This window comes from Empidonax traillii, unplaced genomic scaffold, assembly GCF_003031625.1.
Source record: "Empidonax traillii isolate 1590-97213 ecotype Southwest subspecies unplaced genomic scaffold, ASM303162v1 scaffold60:size2069287, whole genome shotgun sequence".
Classification (NCBI taxonomy): domain Eukaryota; kingdom Metazoa; phylum Chordata; class Aves; order Passeriformes; family Tyrannidae; genus Empidonax; species Empidonax traillii.
The window spans coordinates 1,422,345-1,448,081 of NW_020955253.1; the positions used below are offsets into that span (position 1 = coordinate 1,422,345).

General features: G+C 36.0%; 1 protein-coding gene across 4 annotated transcripts in view; it reads right to left on the reverse strand.

Moving 5' to 3' along the window:
* Positions 1–25,737, reverse strand: part of TENM3 (teneurin transmembrane protein 3) — an 869,819-nt gene that overhangs the window by 332,001 nt on the left and 512,081 nt on the right. Inside the window, exon 1 of one of the 4 annotated variants that reach the window (XM_027879902.1) lies at positions 5,070–5,093. The exons of the other annotated variants lie outside the window; for them this stretch is intronic. The gene's annotated coding sequence lies outside the window, so the exon portion shown is untranslated. Of the gene's footprint in view, positions 1–5,069; positions 5,094–25,737 lie in introns of those variants that run through there. 4 annotated transcript variants of the gene reach the window in all.

The following is a 25,737-nucleotide window of genomic DNA, read 5'->3' on the forward strand; positions in this document are numbered from 1 at the left end:
ACAAAAACCCTTACTCATCTGCCATAAATTTTGGTTTAGTACTTTCTTGAGGGAAAATACCACAAATAGATATTTGTCATTCTAACAGCAGGACAAAGTCTCTTTTTCTAATTTCAAAGCTCCCTAAACCTCTCGATTCTATACCAACTGTTGGAAGCATCCTGAAGAGTCAAAAGTGGTTATAAACTTCCCACCTTTCAAATGCTGCATGTTTGCAATGTCCCACTACACACATCCCGTGCAAAACTGCGTAATATGGACAGTCATAGCGCATTCTGAGTTCTCGATCATTTTGTATGATCACCTCTGCATCTCTCAAAAAAATTTAATTACTACCATGTGTAGTTTTAGACTATGCCAGGAACTAAAAGATTCTAATAAACATACAGGCTCCTTTGCACAACTCTAAGGTAGAAAGATATTCTTCAATGTCTGCTAAAGTGAGCAATTCAAGTACCTATTCTTGAGGTAGAATTTACATATACTCCATATATTCTAAATTATACACTAATTTTAAGAAAAGGAATATTTTTCTCCTTCAGGCAAGGATGCTGCCTGTGTATTTGACAGACAGGAAGAATACCCTGGATTGTCAGGCTACTCTCTAACCAATTAACACAGCAGCTACTGCACTTACAAATGGGAGCAATATGAGCTGCTGTTCATGAGAGGCAGCTGCAGGTTCTCCTTAGGTATACAAGCTGTAGAATCATAAAATCATTCAAGTTTGAGAAAACTTTTAAGATCACTGAGTCCAACTGTTAACCTACTGCCAATTCCACCACAAAAACATGTCCTTAAAGCGCAACATCTACATGTTTTTTAAACATCTCCAGGGATGGAAACTCAACCACTTTCCTGGGCAGTCTGGTTCAGTTCTTCACAACCTTTTTGGTGAAGAAATTTGTTCTAATATCCAATCTAAAGGTTCCCTCCCCCTGGCACCACTTGAGGCTGCTCCTCATCTTAAATTGAGTACTGTAGTCTTAGAAACCAGCCAGGTTTCTAAGGAGAAAATAAATCCCCCCTCCCCAGATAGGCCATGACAGAGCAAGACAACCAGCACACAGGAGACATACCTAGAAATTCATACTGTACGTTCAGCAAATTACTGCAGCTATTTAGGTGTCATAAACAAGGGACAAAAAAGCATAAGGTAAGGTCAATACAGACTACATTCAACTGATCAATAGGCACAGTAACTCCCACTTCGACCAAGACTTTTAACTAAGAAACTGAAATAACTGTTATCCCACTGTTTTGTCTCAAGCCAATAACAACCAGTAACATCACTGTGCTCTGTAAAATTGTTGGTGATTTTCCATGTTGGAAAGAGTCAAAAGTTTTGATTTCTTACACTTCTACTGGTGAAGAGTGAATGAAAACTGAGCAGCAGAGCAAAAGAGACATTTCATTCAATCTAATCAATTCAAATAAATTTGTACCAGCAGGTTTCACTGTCCATTTCAGAACCCTGTCCTCTGGGCTGCTGACATGAACATTGATAACCAGTGCTCATGAACATGAAACTTTTGCTGGATTTTCTTACCACCGATAATCTTCATGGCACACCATGAAAAAAAAGGAAAGCAAACAGAAGAGGAGAGCTAAGATTTTGTCTTCAGCTGTAAACAAGGAATTGGTTTACAGACTGCCAAGTACAACTCATTTATTGTAATATACGCCTCAAAACAATCGCTAATGCAAATTATACTACCAAAAAAATTCAATATTTCTAATTCATTGTTAAAACACAGCCGGTGCATACAACAGAAATGTTAATGTAAGGCACTATCAATTTTGATACAGTTTGTAGTTTTTATATTCATATTATTGCATGTAGGAAATATCCAGAAAATATACACAACTGTCAGAATGAATCAAACCCATTAAAGCGTCTCAGTTTAAGGTTCTTTCCTATATTTTGAATTAACATGAAAACACTGATGAATGATGGAAAACACCTACATGAAAGATTTGCATTGGTACTTGCTTTAGAGTTGGTATGTTCAGTGAATGCATTATCAACAGGAAATCTTAAAAAGATATTTGCATTTGTTATTTATGAGATTCCCATTGTCTCCTCCTAATATGTTCAAATTGTGAATTGCTAAGATCATTAGCATTACTGGTAGCAGTAAAAAAAACCTGTTCATTAATTTTTATTGGAGGGTGGAGGAGGGAGGAAGAGGGCACTATGGTCCAGGCTCAGAGGAAAATAGGCATTAAATAAAAATGATAACAAATGGATTTTTTGGAGTGTGTACACAGCCATATGCCACTAAACCTGCTAGTACTTACATATATGCTTAATCTTACTACTTTGCAGAGTCTAATGTCTGGAACAAAATCACACACACAGTTTTCAAGGTCGCACACATGTATAAATCAGCCTATTACTGTGAAAAATTCGTCTTGCTCGTCAAATGATTTGCATTCCAGCATTCCAGTTTTAAATAAGCTTTGACAACTCACCTTAGAGCGATTAGTCAGAATTTAGAATTTTTGATGAGTATTAAGAAAAGCATTGTTTGTAACATAGTGTATGGATGCTATCTATAATTACCATAGCTGTTTCTTTCATGGCTATTTAATTGCCTCCCATAATTTACAATCCACATGCAGCTGTGCATTCTATACAAAAAAGTCTTGAACTGGATTGTATGAAAACGTCCAAACCCCCTAATATTTTCATATCTGGCTGTTCAGGTTCATATGGTGCCTCTCAAGAGTCTTCCAAATACACTTTTTCATGACAACAAAGCAAACCTAATAGACAACACAGATTAGAATTTATGGCAAATTTTCCCTTTTTTTTAGAAGTTATATTACAAACTACATAAAGAACACATAATAGCAAGCTTACTTAGTGTAAAAAATACTTGTCAGTGAAGCTCCACTGGTGCATAATGCTTTGAAACCCATGTTTCAAACAGAGAAAACAATCATAAATCATAACCTTCACTAAAAGATACAACATGTAAAGTATGGCTTGAAGCACTCTCTTGGGAAACGTAAACAATTTAAATATATAAAAATTTACCTTTATGTGCCAAAATAAGCCTGTCTCTCCCAATCTTGGAATCTTTACCAATTTATACACCTTCTGTACCGATTTCTCTTCCAGCGGGAGCCAGCATCAGCTGCTGGAAGAAACAGGGTTTCTTTCCCTTCTTCTATAGCAGGTCAAGGTTTGCTACAACCCCAAACCCCCAAAACCAAGCTTACAGCAAAGGGGCTGCAAGCATTCCCTCTTCCTGCAGCTCTTCCCACCCAATATACTCTTCTAGTTTCACTGCTAACCACTGAATTTAACTCAGGTAAGGGGGATAAAGATTTCAGGCATAAGTTACAGGCATAGAACCCAATGGATTTGTTAAGAAGATGTCTTTCATTTTAGGGCTGCTGAATTCAATATCCCGCACTACTTGTCATATAAAGCTTGCAAGTTTAAAAAAACATATACCTTCTCATTAATGGTTTCCAAACTTTCCCTGCAAGGCAAATGATCTGAATAATCCCATTTTATCATCATCTGAAAAGATTAACACCATGGATATAGCTATGCTGTGTCATACTGGGGGTAAAAGGTGACTTTTAAGGTTTTCTATCAGCTTGTTAAAAATAGAGGTGAAGACAAGACCAGCTACCTGGCCCTGAATACTGCTGGTAAATGAAAACATGTACATTTTTTTTCTTTCATTCAAAATGTTGTGATCAACAGCAAATATTTTACAATGTTTATGTTAGAAGATCTTCTAAGATTATAATATGACCTCAGGAAAATCAACTTCCTACACACAGCAAGATTCCTTAAAAAAAAAAAAAAAAAAAAAAAAAAAAAAAAAAAAAAAGATTCAAAACAGGAACAGTAACATAATTACAAGAGGGCATAGGATTTTCTTCATCCCTAGTTTTACAGATGTTGTCTTCTAAACCCTCCAAACTGAAAACTATTTCAGAATATTAGGTAGTCATAAGAATATAAATACAATAAAAGCACAAGTATGGAGACCAACTAGCAGGAAAGTCTGAATTCATACTGTGGAAGAACTTTTTTTCATTGACCCAACAACTTGATAACATTTGAAAACAATGTCCTGGAGACATCTGTCAGACATCTGCATCAGAGACAAAAAGTTCAAGTCTTAAACTTCAAAGTAGTTCTGGAGCTTCTTGAATTACAAAATCAAATTCAGATTTTTTAAAGAGTAGTTGTCAAGAAATGGTAAAGGTATTTTACCTTTAAATTAATGGTAAAGAAATGGTTTGTTTATCTACACATGCACACAAGATATACATATAATATTCCATTGATTCAGTCAAGAATACTGTTTTTACAGCTCTCTTTTAGATCTTTCAAGTTTCTAGAAGAAACTAACAGACAGGTAATAGCAAAATAGTATACAAATAAATGCTTCCTCTGTGGAGAAAGGTCCCACTGAGAGTTGTGCTGAAAAACATATAAAACATGGAAAAAAAGAAATTAGTTGAGACTGAAGATATAACAATTCACAGTCTCTTACAACTAAAGAAATAGGGATTTCTTCCTATCTTTTCCTATATGTGCACAGAAGGAAACAGGACACTAAACTAGCTGAATGCTTGGCCTGACCAGTATGTTTGTTCTTACGCTTTTATTTTAGAAAATCCCAGTGGCACAAGATGCATCATTTCTTAAATGAAACTATCAAAAGGCCACTGCCAAAAGTCGTATCCGCTCCCTTCTACCCAATCCACACTTTGCTGTGCTTTACCTAGTAGCTGTATGTCAGAATGAGCTAGAAAATCAGCCAACTGATTTTGCTGGTTTTGTTTTTCATGAGTCCACAGAGGCAGTATGTGAGGAAAAAAACCCCACTGGCTTCACACATGCACTTAAAAATAAGGTTCTATCCTATGGAGAGTTGTAAGTTACACAAGTATCAAGAAGGTGGTTGGGAAAAAACATCTGAAAAATGGAAAATTTCATAACTTTGACCTCACTTTAAGGAGATTACAAACACTGCTTTTGCAAGCTCCTCAACTCATATAGGTTCATACTGGGTCAGTGAGCTGAAGCATCTCACCATGCTCAGTTCCAGAGCTGGTGTGCGGAGTGAAAGAAATGGTAAAGCTCAGAGAAGGGTATCTCTTGGTGCTGATGAGTTATTTAGATTGTCTCCATTCTCTTACATATCACTGTATACAAAAGAACAAACATGGTTAAATATTCTATTAAGACTATTAATAACAGTGACAAAACACTCCTTTTTCTGGATAAACTCAGGAAAACTAATGAAGACTCGGGAAGTAACTGAAGAAAGTTTGAAAACCTATACGTAAGTGAAGATTATTCACATTTAGAAAGTGTTTTGTTTTGCTTGAAAAGCATATTTATCTAACACGGAATGTTGCTGGTTTACAATTGTGCAGTGCACACTATTTGAGGCATACAGAATAAAAATAGCTATCATATCCACTAAAAAAATATTTCCATCTCCACACTTCCAAAACAAAATCTACTGCTTGTAACTTCTTCATAACAGCTGACTCTTCAAATTTAACAGTGCTTTGTTTCAAATATTGTATACTTATCAAATCTTATGTTCACAAATACTGTCCTAAAGAAATCACTTCCATATTATACATTTTTATTTAGAGCAACCTCTGTACAGTAGAGAATTTTACAAGGAATGTATTGATTCCAAGATAATAATAAATGGGAGCTGTGTTATCTACGTAGATTTTCCTCAGTAAAAGGATCAAGTGATAAAGTACTGTTGTGATTTGTAAAGGTCACATGCTGGCAGGTAAAATCAATCTTAATTTTGAGAATGGTGTAAGAATAAAAAAAGTTCAATTTCTAAGTGCTGGGTTCCTAGGAATGCCTAGCTTGAAAGAGCCAATCATAGCCTTGGTCTAAGTAAGATATTTTGATGAATTCACTGTATTAATTACTATTTCTAAGACAGGAAACAGTGCTGTGAAATGTCTGTTTGCAGCAAGGTTAACTTTCTGCTCAGATACATTCATTTCCCCATCTACCCTAGCTTCAATATTTTTTCCAGTATTGTGTTATTTTTACTACTAATAGAAAAATTACTCATACTAAAAAAAAAAAAAAATTTTACTTGAATTTGGATTTAATCTATTTAACAATATTCTGTAAAGTGCATCCTGAACTTTGGAGAGAGCTTTCATAACCAAATCTTTAAGCCTAAAAGAGAAATTCAGTGCAAGATAACTAAAGGACAGAGGATCTGTCTGTCTCTTTGCCCTGCCTAAATATGTTTCGAATAGAAATGCCACTGAAATGGACATATAGAAGGCTATTGTTGAAGAGAAATACAAGTGTTCTGTCCCTCTGAAATGAATAGTTCTTAGATCTGGGGGCCAAGTAGAATTTTACCAGTGTGAAAGTATTAGTTCTACTTTCTTCTCAGAATAACACTCATCTGAAGCAAAACTTGTTCAGAGATGTCTATTTTGTATGAACAATCTATCAAAACACTCACCTTACTTTGGTCTTTAGGCAAAGGATGCCCTAGACAGACTAAGTGAAAAACACTGCATATTTATTTTTATAATTTCCCCAAACTTACAGATTGTTCCATTACTTTAATAAAAATATTTTGTTATTCTTTATTAATAAATACACTAGAAATATTATATCATTAGGGATATTGCTACATTTATATTCTGTATGAAGTTAGCTGAGTAGTCTGTGTGAGTCTCTTGCAAAAGACTTACACCAAGCATGGCAGCAAGAGAGCATAAAGAAAAAAAAAAAACTACTTATGAACGTCTAATAGCATTACTATGAAAAAGTAGTATCTTCAAAGTTCCTTACTATTTAAAAGAAATTTTATGCCTTCCAGGAAAAAACAAAATAATCTTCTCAATATCAACACAAAGTGTTTGGTAGTCACTGATCCTGGTCACAAGCAGGCAGCAAGAACACTAAGATTACTGGCATCTTCTTGTCCAGACTGGAGAAGGTTTATCCCTCTTACTTACTTGCAGACCCCAGATGGCCAGGTGTGGATGCCAGCCACATCAGCCTCCACCAGTATGTCACAGCCACTTAGCACTTTTAACTCTGTGAATGTGAAAAACATTGAGGTGTCTTTTGCTAAGAGTGCTCCAAGTAACACCTGCCAAAGTCTGAGCATTGTTGCGAGCGCAGCTGCTGGACACTTCTACAGTGATACTGTTTATGACAGCATCTTCCAGCAGATGGAAACACATGCAACATACACAGCTGCTAGCTGTAGGAAAATCTCTCGCCCGCGTAGTAGGAAGTGAAGCACAGCAGCGGCTTCGCTAGAGCTGAGAAGACTGCTTACACTATTGATGACAAAGTGATGGCAAGTAGCAAAGCTTGGTACTTGCAACCCTGCCACCTACAAACCAGGAGATGGGAGAACATGTTCCCAAGGACAGAGCACACACTGGTTATGAATGAGCAAGGCAAGTAGCCAAGGAAGCTGAGCATTCAGCACTACTATCTAAGTCTGACAGTAAGAGGGGGCACCTTGATGTGTATGATGTGCTGCCTTGACTGTCAGAACAACCATCTTAGGGAAAGAGCAAGAGTGAAGAATTTGGAGAGAAAAGAACTTGCATTTCCACAAGTACAAGCCAGAAACTCAGCAACTGGGGGGGGAAGAAGGAGGGGGGCAAATCTAGTTCAGAAACTAAAAAGGGCTCTCACCATGCAACAGAAATCAATTTCTACAAAAGATAAGGGAGGTGTTCAGCTAACCACAGTCCATTTCCTCGAGATGAGTATTCACATGTATAACATCCCATTCTAAACCAATAGTAAGAACAGAATAAAACAGTTTTTTCCCCCTACACCAAAATGTAAAGTCAACATAAAACAATATTCCAGATTAAAATAAGAAACTAAGTCATATATCATAACTAAATCATATATCAAACCTAAAATTTTATTTCTACTACAAGTCACTATTAAGGTAAGCTTAATGAAAATAATAAAAATACACCTACACTGACACAGGCATCACAATTTCATACTCTGATTAAGCCATAAAGTTTTGATCCCCAACTCCTATTCCAAGACAGCTCTGAAGGATATCTTATTATTCTTGTCTTTATACCTAAATGATAAAGAAATTATCATTAGAACGTTGCAGAATCTCTGTTAAGGACACTTAAATTACATTTCCATTTAAAAGGAGAACATTCATTCTGCAACTCAGAAGACTGATCCCAACAATAACTTCTCCTAATAATTACTTGCCTGCACTTTGGCTACCAAGAAGATACTAAATTACATCTGAAAAAAACCTCTCCAGATCTCTGCATACTCCTAAAATATTGAAATACTATTTATGATAGACAAAATATTAAAGTAGAAAAATGTTTCAACAAAAAATGAAATTTTACACTTTCAAACAAAGTAAGAGACTTTAAGGTCTTCGAGGTAAAAATTCGTCTTTTGTACTTGAAAATTTGCTAACATTTTGTAACTGTTTAGACAGAATTAACTTCAAAACATAATACCTTTCAGAGCTACTCCCTGGTCAGTCAGTGAAATCTAACTGAATTTGTCACAACGTGTAAACACCAATTTGGAAGGAAGTGGTTTTCCTTAGTTCACATTTGAAGTTAAACCATTTTGACTGAAACAAACACAAGCCTCCAAATAGGTTCTGACCTTTGCATAACTGATCACCTCTTTTCAAGTTCTGCAGCTGCAGCCAGCAACAACACACTAATGAAAAATTTGCCTGCATTCAACAATCTCCAAAGTGCCTTAACCCCTGACACTTAGAAAAAAACCCCCACACTTTCTTGGGCTGGAATCTGATGGTAGGAACATTATATCAGCTCTACAGATGATGAGAGATGGTGAGAGCCGAAATGTTGTCAATACAGGTAAGACTCAAGTTCAGAGCTAGAGCTGTTGTTGCAAAACACCTCTACGGCTGTCACACAGAAACACAGCTTGAGAATTGTCCCCTTGCCTCCTGCACCTTGGTTGTGCTGCAAGCTGGCAGCTTCTACTGCACTGCATACAGGCAAGATCTTGTTTCCACAAAAGGCATCAGCTTCTAGCTCTCACCAGTCCCTTAAAAATACCTCTTGGTCAGGCAGACTGACTCTTTGAATGCAAATGCAAGCTGGGCATTAATTTTAAATTAGAGAAGACACTGAAAAGGGTCACAAATCAGTGCAAAAAGCAGTCATGAGGAGTTTGTAGACTGGATTTCAAATAATCTTTGACACTGGAACAAATTAAAGCTGTTTACAAAATACTCGCTTTTTGTCTTAGGTCTGAAAGATAGCTGCAGCAATAATGCAGAGATCATCCTGAGCAAAGAAACTTCGGGGGTGAAAACAGGTGGAGTAAACATTGATTTAAAGTCAAAACAAAATCAGCTGTAGGCTTAATTGTGAATAGTCACTACATTAGCCATTAAAGAAGGCTTCCAAGGCTGTTCAGTGGGCAAAACATGCATAAATTTTACAAGACTGTTCCAGGAAGATGTCTACAGCTTCAGAAGTGCTTATATGGAATAGAATAATAAAAGACACTTGCATCCTGCCCAAAGTGGACTCGGGTATCTTGAAACTTTATACAGAGAAGTGTGGAAGCAGTAGGTTATAAGTGCTTTATATTCTTAGCCACTAGACCTCTAGAACTGGACCTTTTTAAAGTCTGCTTAAACAGGTCAACAAGCATTGGACTTGGTAATGTAGATATATTCTTAATAGCCATCACAGCGTAGGGAGTTTGGTTATTTGTTATTCTCCAAAAGCTGAAGGACTGTATGCAATGTCAATGTCATGTATGAACCACAGTGAATATACATACACTTTAAAATATAACCAGTGAAAACAACTGCAAACAACTTCAAAATTACGTTTTAAGAAAATTATTCACCCTAATAACATGACAGTCTAAAAATTATTTTCAAGCAATATGTATTACTCAAGAGCTCCTATTAAAATACCTTTTACTCATGTAACTAAAATCAGTGCTAAAATGAAAGGAAAACACTGAAAGCAAAATATAAGAGACAGGATATTGATCCCTGAATTTAACTGGACACCAGCCAAGTTATAGAATAGTCAGGAGAAGAATGAATACTTCTTTCATACACTGGAAATACAGTGACAAAGAAGAGATGGAGAGAAACAAAATTGCCAAGACAGGAAATTCAGACCACAAGGTACTAAAAAAAAATGCCACAGTTATATATATATTAAATCATATTTGCAGGTAGAGGAAAAGTATCAGTTGAGAAGTTCAGGATCAGACATGCTACCAAGGTTATTCACAGAAAGTCTAAACAGCAACTATTCAAGAACAACAGTTGATTTGTCCTCAGGAGAAACACATCTATGTGAAGTATTTAGAGGGAAAGTCAACACCAGCAGGCAAAGAGAACAGAGAAGAGTCATTAAAGGTGTCAAGAAATATGTACAGCTGAAAATCACGAGCACAGAACTGTCAGCAGCATAATTTAGACACAGTATATAAGAAAGAGCAAATGGCCAAGAAGTGACCCTTGTGAGAGGGATTTGAGAGAGCAAGGGTCTTATCCCATAAGAAATGAACAAATACACACCTTCTTTTATTTTTTAAGAGATGTGTAGAAAAATGTCCACAATAAAAGGATAGGGCAGGCAGTCAGATGAAAGATTTTTGGAAATACAGTGGTTATATAAGATGAGAAAATGAAAGAAATAATACCTGCACACAGAGACTGAACAGAGTTCCTTACAGCAGTCATCATTATTATGACTTAGGTCAATCTCAAATGTAATTTCTTAATAACTACTATGGAAAAGACTATGAGTAAGGTCTAACACTGACTATCTTCTCTTTTCACTACCAAACAATTCATGACAAAAATGTTCCTTAGTTGGAGGACTTTATATCAGGCCTTTTACAGATATGACATTTAAAACTTTTATGAACTGAACAATCTAAGCTAACTGTTAGAAAGCAAAGCAGCAGGCAAGCTAGCTTGCTCCAGGTACTGTGTACATTTACCCATTTATTTAAATTACCTAATGAGATTGAATTGTAAAGTGAAAATACCACTTGTCAGCACATATCAACTATAATTGGTGCTGCACATTTCATAAAGAAATCAAAACTGAAGACTCTATAAGCATCTGACTAACTACCAACTCAGTCCATGCCTAAATTTCTTCTCAGAGCCAGAAAAGTTTCTAGATCATCTCCTTGCTTCTCTCAAACTGAAGATTTGACAGAATATGCATAATATCTGGAAAAAACTAAACTGTTATCACAGAAAACACTTATGATATAAATGGTTAATAAACGTATATTAGTATAAAGATAGAAAAGTAAAAATTGGATAATGAGAAAACAAAATTACATTATCAATGTCATACATATCAATGTACTCAAAACTATTTAAAGCAGTAGGACAATACTTATTGTTTTGTTAAGAAAGAAGTCCTAACTAATGGCAAATTTTAGTAACTTTTTTTTTTTTTTTACTATGTAGATATTGGTCAAATATTAGGGGACGCTTAAATCTAAGCCTGGAAAACAGGTCTACCTTTTAAGCTTCAAGTAACTCAGATGACATCTATTTATGGCCTATGAATGTTTGTTATGTCTTTCACACGGGTTGGAGGTAAAAATGGGAGAGTCTTCTCCAGTCTTCCAGTTCTTACATGAATTAAGCAGAGGCTGTCTTAACAAGTGGGCCTGTAAATCTAAAAAGTCCAGCATTCTTTTGCCAAAACTTTGTCTTCCAAAAACAAAAAAAGGAAATAGAGTAGCAGAAGCTGCCTTTTACTACTGAGCTCAGGAAAACTGGAATAAAAAAAGAAACCTAGGAAGAGAAAAGAATAAATGAAGATTTAAATGTTTTAAATCACAACAATGCATCATATGCACATCATTATAGAACACATAAAAACATAACATCCTAATATGATTACATTTAAATGTTCTACAAGATGTGCACAGCACATCTTGTGATTTAAAACATTTTATTTCCATTGAAGCAGCTCTACAGCTTTAGAACCTGCTGCAATTTTTCATGTCTGCTACCTCTTACATTCTTCAACATCAAATGACAGTCTGCCAAATATTTACTTACTAAGAAACTTGGCAGAACTTGCAGGCCCTGATTTTATTATAGGATTGTAACTCTATATACAAGTTACCAGACCTTCTGCTTAGAATCACAGCATCAAGAACTAGAGTAATCTCAAGCAAAGGTTTTGTTCAATTGAGTTTTCTCTGTCTAAACTCCTCAGCTTAAAAATCTTGATGTTTTGAAGCATCCAAAAATTGCTAACATTCAGTACACAAAATACATCTCTGCTGTATTGTCAGACTAAGACTTGGACAAATCAGAAATACAAATGTTGCAGAAATACAGATCTTTGTATTTTACAGGACAGATTTCTAGCCCTGATTCAACTGGTAAAGACAAACACTTGTTGAGTACTTATGCAAGAACCTAACACATAAATAAATGTTTAAGTACATACACCCTACATTATATACACACCTGCAAGTTACATATGTAGTTACTCAGACATAATACTCTAAGAAACCTTGAAGTAGAAGTAGACAAAAAACTCAAGATGCATGAATGAATATTGCTTATTTTCTAGTTTTAAACAGGTTTCCAAGCCAAGCATGAAACTGGGAGTGCAACATATTGCTCTGAAAACACTGAATAAACCAGTAAAAGGAAGAAAGTTTGTTAAAAACATAGATAGTGTCATATGCCACAAGTGGGAAAGTAGCTTTGCCAGTGTTTGAAAACCAGTAGCACAACTACCAAAAAAACCCAACCCTGCAAAAAACCAAAACTTTCTTTCTGTCCAATATTATTTCAAGTTAGCTGATCTTGAGAAATCAAAATAATAGCTCAATCATCTTTCATTCTCTAATCACAATGGAGAAAGAAATTCAGTAAGCACAGGATCAGTTTATGTATCACTAGCAGTAACTCAGCAAACCTTCTCTACCCACTGTAAGCACAATGTTAACAACTTTTTAATTTTCAAATTGAAATGGTTAGTGCAGAACAGATGAAAGAATACATCTAGCATCTTTTCACAGATGTTATTTAAAGTATTTCTTGGTAAAGAAAATGCCTGCATAACATGTATAACTTTGCTATTCATATACCACAATTCTCCAGTTTCTTTTCAGGCATAGTAATGTTTGACTATGGAACCTGTTGAGACTCAGGTAGAAAACAGGGAGTTTGGGGTTTTTTAGAGACAAAGACACTGAAGAGTCTCCTCTTCCATGAAAAGAGCTTGAGGAAAACTATGAATAGCAGAGATATCCCTCTCCCATCTTCTCTTCATCTCTGCCAGTGATTTTCATGACGCCACGCAACTAAATAAATGATCTGCCCAGATGAGCTTTCCCAGTTTTTTGGGGTAACTGACCTGCTTAACAGCACTTCTGTAAAATGACCTGGTGCTAAACCCTTTCTTGCTTCCTCCATGTCAGGTCCTGTGGTTGCAGAGTGCCTTCCATGCTGCAGGACCAGAGGTGTACAGGAACAAGCTCAGCCCAGCACTCCCAAACACACTGGCTGCTCCACTCTCACAGCATGCAGCACATGGACTGGCAGTGTGAATCGAGAACTGGTATTGTCTCCCTACAAACACATGGATTTCAACTGCTGACATGAAGAAGTCAGATTTACAGAAAACCAAAGAGACCGAAGCCCATTATCTTCCATCCTTCCCAGTAAAAGAACATATATCAATATGGGAAGGACAACTAAGCAGTCACCTGAAATACAACTCATCTTTCACTTTCCATTGCTCCCTGCAGAAGAAAAGCAAGTTATACTTCAGTCCTAAAATTTTTGAGGGATTTCACAGATATTTGTAATCTTTCAGTTTGTTTAGTGTTTTTCATACGAAAAAACTTCTCACCATGACAAACTAGTAAGTTGATGGCAAGATAATTCTGTTTGAATATCAGAACAGTATTTTAGTCGGTAGACTGTCAGCCTTCATAAATTAAGGTTATTCAAATAGAGGATAACTAGCTTAAAAAATAAATACATTGGTAAGAAACAGTCAATCACAGAGAAATAAAACAGAGGCTAAGAAGAGGAGGATATTTTCAAGGGAGGGAAGTAATCCATAGTAAGAATCTTCTTTTGATACCTACATTTGCCAGAAAGCAGGGAACTAACTATTGTTCCAATATACATAGTGTATTCAGAGACCTCAAATAACAGACATTACTACCTGGCATTTTGAGCCCAGTTGTTGCAGTATACTGATTGTAAGCATAAATGTTCATATGACACAGGCAGATGGTCTGCTTCACCAGAAACATTACAGTCTGACATTTGTTATCAATTGTACTGACTTAATACTAATGAAAGCAAATGGAGACAGATTTGCAAAAATCTGTCTCAGGAAGATGTATGTATGCCTTTAAAAATGTTTTACTGCAGATATATCATGTTATGGTACCAAGAGGAATAATGATATATTTTAATGTACAGCACCACTCTGACATTTTGCAGAGTTTTCAAGCCAGTAACCAAAACCTACAAGAGAATAAATTTATTCAGGAAAAGAAGCAGAGGTGATGTTTCAGGAACTCTGCCATAGCAGCAAAGAAATCAAGATTAAACTTACTTTTTAGGATATTATAAAATACCACTATAACCATTACTGAGATTTTTGTTCACAAGTACAGCAATTTTAAGAGAAGCACAGAAAGGGTAAGTTACATTTGTTCTTCAAATGCTGAAGTGCTGTGCTCTTAGTGTGGCCCTGCCTCACTGCAGGCAGGGGAAAGAAGAAAGAGCCACCAGCTCCCTACAACATGATGAACTACCAGGAACCCAAGATGGGGTTCCACAGCCTGCCCCATCACAGTCACTGGCTGCATTATGAACAATGGTATAAATCCAAAATAAATCCAAATAAATCCAAAATCCAAACTGACAAACATTAAACAAGGGACATAAATATCAGAGCTTTCTCAAGCCTAACACTTCTCCTTAGACTTGTTCTTCTCCGTGCAATTGCTTCAGGTCTTAAAAATCATTGAGGCTGGATATGTTGCTCATAATGCTGAAGTGGTGCAAGTGTTCCTTTTAAATCAGTGTCTGGTCATCAGCATTTCTGTGAAGTGACCACATTAGTATCTCTCAGATTTCTGCTGTTATGAAATATGATAAAGGATATTGAATCTTAAAAGCATCTTTTCAAATATAAGTTAACAAAAAAACACTGTGCTCTTGCAAAAAGGTGCTGAAAGATGGTCAAGGCAATATTTTAAAATTCATTCTTACAGCTAAATATGGTGCTGTCTTAATAGCAAAGCACTGAGGCAGCCCATTCAGGGAACTCCTGACCATCAACTAAATGCAAACAATTGACTGAAAACGCAATGGTCTCCACAGCATAAACACTCCTTGTCTAGCAGGACGTGCCAAGGCACTGACCCAGAGCCTCTACAACAAACCAACACCACAGACACCCCTTGCTTCTTTTGTTCCCTTCGGATACTTTCCTTCCTGTTTTATTTTTTCAGCAACACCATAGTGGGATCAATTATACAGCAATTCGTTACTCTCATGAATTACACAGCATCAGTTCCATGAAGATTTCCAAGTTTATTCAAATTACTTTGAGCACAAGCACAATTTAAGACTGAGGTGTAACAACACAGCATTGGGTTACGATTTGATTGCTTAATTTCAATTTATGTCAGACACCACAACTTGAGAACTGATTTGGACAGACTAATAATGAACATCTGGATTTCTTCTTTTATAGCCAGAACTGTTAATATGATTATTGAGTCATTTACTATTTTATCAAAAGCCAAAGCCTGTTTATTATCCAAGTATAGAATATTAGGGGTTTTATTATGAAGCAAAAATTTATTTGTTTCTAATCATCCATATACTATAACAAATGAATATAGCCAATAAAGGTGTCAAAAATAAGTCTTTTAACCTAACTTGTCTATAGGCTACTGATGGAAAACATATGTAATTGTATTTTTCATTGCTTGGAAAAACTGATTTTGGCTAAGAAATGTCTGCCCTATGTACTGAAGGGCAGACATAAATATTACATTTTCCCAATTTTGTAGCATTTTATAGCAAAGACATGGTCATTGCCAGCAACTTCTAAAGTAAGATTAAGTCCAAGATTCTATTTCTTGCACAGATTGCTGTATTAGCATACTGCAAAAAATATGTACTGTACTTCAAGCTGAGTTAAAAATGCTTCTGGTATAAAGTAAAGAAAATTTAAAGTAAAGTCAGCTGTACATGCTGTAACACACTTTCTCTGACGCTTCTACACTGAAACACAAAACACAGATTAACTGTCATGTTTAAGCAATTATCTTCTATCAAAACGATCAAAAAACTAATTTACACAAGACATACAGTAGATGCATTTCCAATTCCCCCTCTAGCTTCCCTAAGACAGTGTAACTGATCTAAACAAACACAGTCAATCATTTGCAGGGTGAGAAGAGTGTTTTTTAAAAATTATTCTTCATTCTTAAGTAAATGGAAGAAGTGTGATCTTGCCTATAAGGAAGAGACTGAAAATACACAAGATATGTCAGTGAATGTTTCATTATCTAGGGATGTCATCCAGATCAATATCCTACTTTCCACTATTATAATTTTTTTCTCACAGAAAACTGATAGCACAGATAGTACTGAATTTTCCAAATAAGCTTTTAACAGGGTAAAGAGAAAACTAAGTGGAAAGAACAAATTTTGGATTCAGTCTCCTGAATTTGCCTCTTGTGACCTTGAGCAAGATGTCTGCTCCTATCTCATGAACACTAGCATCTAGAACATGAGCAACATCAAGTGCCCAGGCTCCTAATCAAAACATATAAGAAAATCAGACAGGGTACTGGACAGCATGGACAATGCAGATAGAGGGGAAACAACAGTTTCTCCCCCCCGCCCCATTCATTCTTTCGAGACACTCTTGTGGATCTACAGCAGTGAAAATTTCTACTCAATTTGTTTTGTTAAAGTACAGGACTGTGTCTTATTTGTTCAATTTTAATACTTTCAAATGACTTGCTGTAATAAATTAATATACTTACACACATATACTTCATATATCTCTCTCTCTTCTGTATGCAATATGCAAATTGCACTAAAATCTATTGCAAATACCAGAGTCTAATTTTGAAGAATGACTAAAAAACACAATGTACAAAAGAACAAAGTCTTTCTGTTACTAAAAATATCTCTCCTGAAGATATGAACTACTTTTTCTGTTGTATTTTTGTTTGTTTGTTTGTTTTCCCTCATCCCTTCATGCATAAAATTGCATAGCCTTGTATTAGCACTAGTATTGAACCCACAGCTTTTTGACTAAGCAACAGAATACAATGGATAATTTCTATTCTAAAATTCAGAAAATTAAACTATTTGTAAATTATTTCTTTTAAATTGAATTGGGTATTTAAACATTGTCATATGTGACATAGTAAATGTTTACTTTTTTTTTTTTAATTACTAAAGAGATACAACAGGTTTTTGCTTGTTTTAAAATCAAAACAAAACTCACCAATTCCACCACCTCCCCAAAACTGCTGTCACCGTCCTTATGAAGCAGTGATTTGCAAGTCTGAAGAGCAATCATCTTGGATCAGACAGAAGCGACTGATGCAGTGATATATGACAACTATGACGAAGCAGTGCACCATTTTATATACCTTTAGCTTTGGTTTTGGTTAGAAGCTAAAGCAAGACAATAACAAAATAGGTTGTCTTCTCTAGAAACTAAAGTAAAAACAAAAATCTCTAAGAGTCATAACAAATTTTACTTATATCCGTTAGTAAACAATTAAGAGATAAAAATCTTTAATATGAAACCCATTTTGTTTCCTCTAGAGACACAAAATCTATTGCTAAAACCTGAATGGTAGACAGTCCTTTTCAGAAAACCTGAATCCATTTGTTTTAATATTGAGATACACTTGAATCACCTTCCTTGGAGACACACACATTAGCAGCATACAAATTAGCAGCATGCAGATACTTGAACCAGTGCTTGCAAATCTGGGAGTAAGCATGCACAGTAGCTATTGCTTTGCACAGACAACAGCACTTCCTCCACAATTTCTAAGAACTTCCCTCAGCTCTTAAGGCTGCTTGAAGAAAGATGTATCTGGAAAGAGATGGGTCTGGTAAAACAACAGTTAAAAGTTCTGAGATATGAAATAAGAAGTTTCAACAGACTTCTTAGACTCCTTCACACTTCACTGACTAAATACATAGCAAATCAGTTACGACAATTTGTGGTTAACTTTCACTACATTCCCAAAATACAGAGGTTCAATTTTGAAATTTGATCAATACTTAAACCATCTTACATACCGAGTTAATTGGTAAAAATGCTGCAATATATTCTTTGAGACTGCTCTGAGGAACTATTTAAGCATTTGTTACCCAATGTGAATAAATCTGCTGTTCGTGAATACTGATGATGGTTAATGGAAGTATTACATTGTTAGAAGGGTTTCAAAGTGACTTACATCAGCATGTAAACAGAATAAAAATAGAACTAAAAATATCATACTGAAACCATGAAGGCATAATTTAGATGCACACACAAAATGCAAAATCCTTTTCCCTCTCAACAAGAGAAACAATAAAACATGTAAGTCACATCCAGAAAAGCAGCTTTAACAACGAAGTGACTGCTGGATAGCTTTGCAGCAGTAAATAGATATCAGAAGCACATGCTCTTTAAAGGCCACTACTTAAAATTTTGCTATGTTATTTTACGAAGGACATCTAGCAGTCTGCAGACCTCATGCATAAATAAGAATCAATGTTGCAAACAAAAAGCTAATAAAAATCTGAGCAAAGACAACTGAAGTCAGTTATACATTTTATATATTCTTTAATTAAGACCTATTGCCTATTTTATCATCTATGCTCCTGACAAAACTCTGTCATTTGCACAATAACAGCACCTGCACATCAACTACTATCATCTCCTAAACCAGAAATGTGTATATGTATTTCTACAATAAGATTAATTAGTTTTAATGGAACTTTACATGAGTATAAGCCCACAGTAGTGCTAAAAGCAACAACTGTGTTTTCTGCTGCTTCTGCCCAGGTCTGCACACCCCTGCCCCTTATCCCATCCCAAAGTTTGGGGTGTCCCTGTTATCAGAGCTCACCAAGTCAGTTTTAACTTGGGTCTATTTCCCCACCTGTATCTGCATCCAACTACTCTTAATGCTCATGCAGGCAGGTAGAAGCACAGGCAGGGACTCCTGCAGTGTTTATTATACTGTGATACTCATCCCATAACCTGGCTTCATCATCTGAATCTAGCAAGCATTACACAGTGAATCCAGACCTGGAAACTGTTTCTGATGTAACAGTCACTTTTTGCTCAAGTACTCATCTTCTCCCAGCAAAAACACCATAAAAACTTAAAGAGGCTTAAACAAGCACTGCTCTTTCTCCTCTTGTGTACTTCTGCTCTTCTCCTGCACTGCTGACCTGAAACAGTTACCAATGACATTCAGGTGCATAATTCAGGTTTCCATACAAAATCAGTTTGGAGTCCTGGTAGCTAGATTTCTACTGTTTAGCTCTTATTCTCTTCTTTACAACCAGAGCTAGGCATCGCTACCAAAGGCATTTCATCTTTACTCATACAAGCTAGAAAATGTCATATTATCATACTGGTCTGAAACTTGGATCTTGTGGAGAATGCAAAGTAAAAATTCAGTCAAGGGTAGGAAAGCAGAACAAGACAGTAATTGTTGACACACATATACATATATATTCACTACCCAAATCTGAATGCAGTGGTGAAAAGCAGATGAAGGAAATAGAAAATAAACCAATTACTGCACAGAAAAGAAGTGCACCTTGGGAATGAGGACTATGGAAAACAAGCTCACCAAAGCTGGCAGCAACTGACTGAATATATTTTTTTCCTTTCACATTACAAAAGGTGAGACAATATCATAGGCTTCCTTGCTGCTGAAAGGCCACTAACAGTTTGGAATTACGAAAACCCTTTGAGAGACAGTAGTTGTAAGGTAGAATTACAGAGACTTGGTGGATCTACCTCTGATTGATATAAAACTGAACATACTACTAATAATATATTATCAGGTGCCATGTGTGTGAATTCATAAAGGGAATTCAAGGAACAGTTTTAAACAGACTCAATATTGCTATTAGAAATCAGACATCGACATTATGAAGCATCCTCTGGCTAAAAGGCAAGAGTCTTCTTATCTGAAAAAAATCTCAAGTTATGCTTTATCCTGTCCAGTCACAGTAATTATTGCAATGATTTCCCTTCCTCTTTTACTAGGGGGAAAAAAAAATCCATGATCTTATTTGATTGTTTAAGGGGAAATGACATTCTGGTACCATCTGATTGTTTGAGCCTATTTTTTACAGAAAAATAATGTTATTATGAGAAGACTAAACAGAAAAGCATAAAATTTGAACCACATTTTCCACGTTCTATCAAATTTTGCAAGATACTGGATGTCTCAGATATGCATTTCACAGAAGTTAGAAACCTTACAGAAAAAGAAGACCCAACACAGCAACTCTTCAGGGAAAAGTAATCACAGCTTAAAGAAAAAGCAATCTACTAGCTAATCAGAATTCAGGTTCCATTTGTTGAAACCACAAGCATGATGCTTCTAATAAAGCCAAAAACCATTGAGAGAGACTGAAATGAATGGTGCATTTGAGGGACATGGCAGCGATTGAGGGTACCTGACACTGGACAATAAAATACATAGGGAATGAACCTAGAAAAAAATTCAGGTTTTAAGTCTACTACTCATGAAACAACTCCACGGTTATGGAGTGTTCTCTAGCCATAGCACTTAAGAAAGAAAAACAAAAGAACACTTGAGGAGCAGATGATACATATAAACATACACATAGATAATTTGTGTAAGTCAATACCAATTAAACAAAAAGGATGAAAACCACTGCAATTATTACTGTGACTGGACAGCTTTACCTATCCTGGGAGCATACAATATAGCAACATAGATTTGTGCTGAGGTGCCTAAACAAAAGACAGAGCATCTCTCTTTTCATCAAAATGTCCAATATGATAAACATTAAAATAGAACAGTGGAAAAAAAACTCTCACAATTTATTCTTCATACAAGTAAATATTATTTGTATACGTGGACTGTAAGCACACATGCATCTTTTTAAAGGTCTGGTTTTCAAACTATATTTCATTTCTTCCCTCTTCCTCTAAGGAGAAAGTATCATTGAAAGACGTAAAGAAGTCCAATAAAATAAGAAACAGAATAACTGATGTTCCCCAAAATCTAGAGCAGATACAAATTATTGTTGACTCATATTGTAAATTGCCTGTCCACTACAAGCTTTCAAAGTAATGCAACAAGGAAGAAAACATTTTTCAATCACTGCCATCCATCAACCTGGTAAACAAGTAAAATGTATACTCTGCCATCTGCTAGCTATTAGTCTGTGTAATAATAAAATATCATGTAATGTAATCATAAAAAACACTATTATTACCTACTCTTTCAATTTATAAGCAAATATTTCTATCCGTCAAATGATTTTATGCTAGCATGAGGCTTGAACCTTTTGCACTGCTTATCATCAATCCAGTCGTCAACCTCAGATAAGTCTGTCTCTTTATCAGTCCTCCTACATTTGGGAAATGCTCAGCATGGCAGTACTCTATTTGATCCCAGAAGAAATCACTTGAAGAAAAGGGTCAGTATATGATCCAGCTGTCAAGGTCCTGAACAGTTTAACAACAATGGCTATGAGAGTCACTGTTGTTGGTCAGACTCAGATGCTGCCAAGAAAGAAGAGAATTCTCAGTTCTAAGATTTTTTTTTTCTGCACCATATTTTATTTACCCCTGATACTCATCTTTAAACATATCTGTATGAGAAAAAAACCTGGAAAAGTTACAATTTTCTCAAATTATAGAAACAGCTTTAATTTAAAATGCTTAAGTCAGAGGAGAAGTGCTTTTTTTTGTAGATTTCCAACAAAAACTATCCGTTAGAAAGCAAACATGTCAATGTGCAACTCTGTGCAGGGAAACTGGTAACATTTTTCAGTGCTATGTACTATTAAAATATGTTTGAACAACAGTACTGATCTTATTCCTATAAATTTCTTAATATACTGGAAAATTGTCACATAAAATGATGTTCACTATTTCCACTGGCTCACAGAACTTGCTAGAGATATTATACCTTCAGACCAATAGAAACAGGAGGTCCAGTAGTTTAGAACTATTCCTTATGTACTTTTAATTTATGGCGGAAAAAAAATTAAATTTATGACAGGGAAGACTCTGCTTAACGGGATTCTTTTTCCAACCAGATAAATGCCAAAATCAAAGGTAATAGTGCAAGTGATACACACGCCATTATTTCAGCTGTACATAACTCCCATTTGTTCTCATAGGTGATTCTCTGTTAACTTCAGGGTTAGAATCTGTTCCTGCATTGACTGAATGAAGTTGAACAGCATAACAAGGGAACACCTGGCATTTTGGTGGCCCACAAGTGTCACTGTAAAGTAAAATAGTAACTTTTTTAAGATAGATAGATCCACTGACTGAGGATTGACTGCAGAACTCTGAATGAATATGTGTCTCAAGCTAAAGAAGTATATTTTCTTTCTTCTGATCAGCTGTTTCACAACCAGTTTCCTTATAATCTGCCAGAAACCTCTATTTTCTTTCATGTCTTGGTCAGTAAAATTCTGTCATATTTCACTACACCTTCAAGGTACGGTCCAAAGTCCTAAAACAATTAACAGTGTAAGAACACAGCCAAAGGGATAGGAGAGAGATTATGCTCTTAAAACACAAGTATTAAGTCCATGCTACTGGAAATAGCAACCCCCATGCCACCTTATTGCTTCTTGGGGTAAACACCTGAACCCCCTGTAGGAATCTGGATTTTGTGGGAGGCAACAGCCGCTCAGTCTGGTGTATGGTGCTGCCAATACAGTTTAGGAGCCCTCTAAGAGTAACAGAGATCTTCCAAACTACTAAAACAAGGAATGAACTCAACCAGATCTCTCAAACAAATCTTTCTCCTAAATCTAAACTTGTCATCTTCTCCAGGTTTCTATTAAACAGTTCTGCAGTTTGTATGGCAGACTCTGCTGCAATGGAGAATTAAGAGTTCAAGAACTGCACTTAAAAACTGCACTACCCATGTTGCAAGATGATCATTTAGAATTTATAGAATGAAATGCATATGATGGTGAAATTTCCCATTTAAAGTTAGATATTAATACATAAACTGAGATATGTTCTTTCAGTTTTAGGTATTTTGCTGCAATCGTTAATTATATAATCACATATTTGCTACAGAGTCCATGACTGATTCCAGAGGAAAATAGTACTATCTTTACATCACTGACATGAAAATTTAAAGGAAGTCTCCAAAAGCAAGGGCATTTCCTTTCTTCTGGATCAATTTTGCAACTATGCAATATAGTATATGACATAAAGGAATTTAGTGATTCACAGAAACTGAAGAAACCTTCAGTAAAGTATTGTGCAGTATTTTTCAGTTGAGTGCAGGCACAAGGAGAGAAATAAGTTGGGGGGGGGAACATAAAAATCAGAAAGAAACAAAAACAACATCCCAACAGCAAATCAAAACAAAAAATCCAATCTTCTGGACTACCTCAATGTCTCTGTGCAAAATTTTACTACAGCCTCTTTCCCTAAATATTAAAGCAAAATGCCTCTCCCCTTCTATTACATGAGAAAGAGCGAATGACCTAAAAGTGAGATATACAATGAATATGTTCTATGACAACCCAGAGAACTGGTGCAAGAACTAAAGAATATTTTATTTTTATTTTAAGCTTTTTAACGTTAACAAATAGAGTTGAAAATTTTGTTCAGCCAGAGAAGTTTAACTTACTTACATCAACCACATGATATATAGCAAAGTCATAAAGCAGTTTGCTATCAATTCTATACTTTTTCAGAAAAAGATATCTTTCAGTTCTTTACAGTGCCTCTTCTTTAGTCTATTTAAGTATTTGTTTTCAGAATTCATAACCTCTGACCACTTCAGAATTTCTAACACCAACTCCACAGAATTGAACCCAAAAGACTAACTCAGTTCATAGCCTTTACTGGTTGCTGTAAAAAGAATGCAGAAAATTGCTTGCTTGACCTCTTTCCCACTGCATTAATACAGAGGAAAATTTACCTATGTCAGTGGTTGACACGATGAATTGTCACCACTCAAACTAAAAACGCTGACTAGGCTAACGAGGCAAGTGATTCTATGAACAGTGGCAGCTGAGAGGAGCACTGCTCTATCATCTAATGGTACAAATTTGATCTGGAGAATTGGGCCTTAACCAAAAAGACTATTACATCTGCCAAACTAGCCAGTCTTACTTGGATTTTATGTAAGTTTAAGCAAGACAACACTCAGTCCTGCCCCAAGTAAGAATGGTATGAATAGGTGAAATGTGAGTCAACGTAAAGACTGTTCATAAGAAGTAAAAAAAACTTGAAATAAAACAAACCAGCAGAGTGAATTAATATTGAGTCAGAATTTTCATTTTGACCTTGTGCTGGCTACTGGATACTCCAAGGATTGATTTACTGCACTGTTAAGCCAGAGCATACTTTCAAGACAAGGAAATGCAGGTACCTGACTAAAGAGATAAAAAAGTGGACTGATGTGATATGCAGAGCCCAGCCACCATGCAGGGCTGGAGCTGGGGAAAAGTCACAGCAGCAAACTGCAGGGCAAGTCATCGATGCCATGGCTGAAAAGCAGGTGTCAGGGGAATGGGGTTGAGATGAAGTAAGAACTCTGTTGTCTCCCTCCCACACTGCCAAGTTAACCTCTAGTAAATTAATGACTTTTTACACACAAAAAGAAAAACATACATGTTGTCAAGTGGCAATTAAGTTATCTGCAATAAATATCATAATAGTGTTTTCTAAGAAAGAAAAGGCAACATAACCAGAAATTAAATTATAGCTATGAATTCCCCACCCAAATTTCTGGTGTTATCCATTATATGCAATTCTTTTGTTAAACTGCGGCGCTGTCACCGCCGAGGCCCGGGTTCGATTCCCGGTCGGGGCCCCTCCCCGGGCAGATGGAGCTCGTTAGCCCTGTAAGGCAATCCATCTACGTCCTGAGGACCTCACTGCCACCGTCCAAGCTCGCTTGGCCCTGGCAAATGAACCTCAGGATTAAAGGGTGGGCTCAGTTCTGCGCACACTGTGTCTCACCTAAAAAATCCAATGCGCAGGCTGGAAGGTGGAAAGACCTTCCCCGGTTCTTCGTTCATGAAGACTGGCCATTTTATTATAAATTCATGATTGTCAGATAGTGCTAGAGCAGCCGAGTACTTTTAATGACAGTTCTCTCACTTGAGATGTCAACTTGGGAGGGAAGTTAATAATCCAAGTAGAGTTCAATTTCTTACATTGCAGTCAACATTTTAACTCTCCATAATAAATGGCCAAACATGATTTTAAGTCCACAGTAAATGACTATGCGGCATTTTAACAACCCATAACAAATGACTATGCAACACAACAATAAAGAATCTTCCCTAGTTTTTGAAGAATAAAAAAGGAATATAAATATTGAAGAGACCTGCATTCAAGATCAGCACACCTATTCACATTTTCAGTAAACATGTGATTGTAAGACAAAAATTATGCATAAATAGAGGATTTACTTGC